The sequence below is a fragment of the Otolemur garnettii genome, unplaced genomic scaffold, assembly GCF_000181295.1.
Source record: "Otolemur garnettii isolate 467f Iridium unplaced genomic scaffold, OtoGar3 scaffold00077, whole genome shotgun sequence".
NCBI classification, from domain to species: Eukaryota; Metazoa; Chordata; class Mammalia; order Primates; family Galagidae; genus Otolemur; species Otolemur garnettii.
Genome location: NW_003852472.1, coordinates 3,790,859 through 3,793,910, shown reverse-complemented (window position 1 = coordinate 3,793,910; position 3,052 = coordinate 3,790,859).

Genomic DNA, 3,052 nt, shown 5'->3' with positions numbered 1-3,052 from the left:
TACAAATAAGTATAAAGGGCCAGGTATGATAGCTCATACCTATAATCCCAGCACTTTGGGAGGCCAAGGCAGGAGGATCACTTGAGGCCAGGAGTTCCAGACCAACCTGGGCAACATAGTAAGAACTCATCTCTACAAAAATAGACAAGAGATTTGAATAGACTATTTTATAGCTGGGTGTAATCCCAGCTACTTAGGAGCTTGAGACAGAAGGATCACTTGAGCCCAAGAGCTTAAAGTTGTAATGAGCTATGGTACTGCACTATAGCCTGAGCAACACAGTGAGACCCCTATCTCTTAAAAAATAAAATATTAAAAAAAATTATATACCACGACCAAGTGGGATTTATTCCCAGACTACAAGATTGGTTCAACCTTTGTTTTTGTTTGTTTGTTTATTTGTTTTTGCAGTTTTGTTTTGTTTTGTTTTTTTGCTGGGGCTGGGTTTGAACTAACCACCTCCAGTATATGGGGCCGGCACCCTACTCCTTGAGACAGAGGCACCGCCCTGTTTGTTTGTTTTGAGACAGAGTCTCACTATGTTGTCCTCGGTAGAGTGCTGTGGCATCACAGCTCACAGCAAGCTCCAACTCCTGAGCTTTAAGCGATTCTCTTGCCTCAGCCTCCTGAGTAGCTGGGACTACAGGCACCACCCACAACACCCAGCTATTTTTTGGTTGCAGTTGTCATTGTTGTTTAGCAGGCCTGGGCCAGGCTCAAACCCGTCACCTTTGGTGCATGTGGCTGGCACCCTACTCACTGAGCTCGAGCACCAAGCCTGATTCCATCTTTGAAAAATAATTAACAAGATCCACTATATCAACAGGTGAAAAAAGAAAAATCATATGATGATTACATCAATAGTTGCAGAAGAAACATTTGGCAGAATTGAATAATGAATCACTCAATTTCTGATAAAAACTCTCAGCAAACTAGGAATAAGAAGAACTTCTCCAAACTGATCAAGACTCTCTACTAAACCTATAGCAGTCATCATACTTAATGGTAAGAAAGTAGATGCTTTCCCACCATCCTCAGGAACAAGACAACAATGTGTACTCTCATCAGTCCTCTTCAATTTTGTACTGGAATTCCTAGCTAGTGCAATGAGACATGAAAAGGAAATAAAGGGAAGATGGAGGGAGAAGAAACTCTCCTTGTTTGTAGATGATATGATTGTGTATAAAGTCCTAAGCAATCAACAAAAAACGTCTGAAACTAAGACACTATAGCAAGGTTGCAGAATACAAGGCTAATATACAAAAGTCCGTGATTTTCTTTTATACCAGCAACAAACAATGGAACTTAAGTTATTTTAGGTATAAATCTAACAAAATATATACAAGATTTATATGAAGAAAACTACAAAACTCTGACAAAAGTAAAAATATCTAAATACATGGGGAGCTATTTCAGTCACACAGATAGGAAGACTCAATATTGCCAAGATGTCAGTTCTTCCCAAATTGATCTACAGCTTCAATAAAATCTCAATGAAAATCCCAGCCACTTGTTTTCTGGGTACCAAAAAAAAAAAAATTATTTGAGGCCGGGCATGGTGGCTCATACCAGTAATCCTAGCACTCTGAAATTTGAAGCAGGAGGATTGCTTGAATTCAGGAGTTTGAGACCAGCCTGAGCAGGAGCAAGACCCCATTTCTACTAAAAATAGAAAAACTAGCTGGGTATTGTGGCAGGCGCCTATAGTCCAGCTTCTCAGGAGGCTAAGGAAGGAGGCTCACTGGAGCCTAAGAGTTTGAGGTTCCTATAAGCTATGATGATGCCACAGCACCCTTTTCAGGGTGACAGAGTGAGACTCTGTCTCAAAAAAAAGGGGGGAGTGAAAACAAACAATCCAAAACACTGATAACACCAATGATAGGGAGGATATGGAGCAAAAGGAACTCTCGTTCATTGTTGATGGGAATGTGAAATGGCACAGCCACTTGGAACACAGTTTGTCAGTTTCATACAAAACTAAATAAATATACTCTTGTCATACATATAATCCAGCAATTGTACTTCTTGGTGTTTATCCAAATGAATCGAAACCTTAGGTCCACACAAAAACCTGCACACACAGATGTTTACAGCAGCTTTATTTATAATTGCCAAAACTTGGAAGCAACCCAAATGTCTTTCATTTGATAGGTGGCACAATCAAACAATGGAATATTATTTGGTGCTGAAAAGAAATGAGCTATCAAGCCATGACAATATTTGGAGGAAACTTAAATGTATATAGACAGGTGAAGGAAGACAATGTGAAAAGGTGTGTCTCCAAAAAGGCAAACACCCTGTTCTGAGAAAGGAGGCAGGGCAGGCCTTTGACTCCCTTATAGGGCCCATGTCAGTTGGGTCACATGACTATTTGGTGTTACTAGGGGACAAATTGCAGGGGATGGAGCTGGACTATGCTCCCCATGAATCTCAGTATTCCCCAAACCTTCTACTTCAAGGGATGTTTTTTGCTTCAAGTCATAGACTATCCAACTTAGCGGGGTTATTATTCCCTATGATGAGAAGCCCAGAAGTGGGACGGTTCCAAGGGTTAGCTTGATGACTCATTGATGTTATCAGGGATGCACGCACTTCCCACCTTCTCCCTCTGCCCCACTCAGCAGGTTGGCAGCATGACCAGTGGCTGTCCTCATGGTCACTAGATGGCTGCCACTGCTCCAAACATCACACACAGGCACAAAAGTGTCCACTGAAGAGGAGAAAAGGGCTTGCCTCCTGCACATCCCTTATTTTCCTTGTGTCCCTCTGTATCATGTGTTCTTTCTTAATCACAACCTTCTTCCTCCTCCTTAGGAATAGATGCCATCCTGTCTTCCATGGTAATCTTTTCTGTGCTTTTCTTTTTTCTTTAGTTGTATTAAGGTAAAATTGATACACAAAAACTATATACATTTAATGTATAAATCTTGATATATTTGGACATAGGCATACACTCTTCATATCCTCACCACAATCAAGGTACTAAATGTAATATCACCTCCAAAAATATCCTGTGTTCTTTTGTGAGGTGTTTTGTTCCGTTTTGATTTTA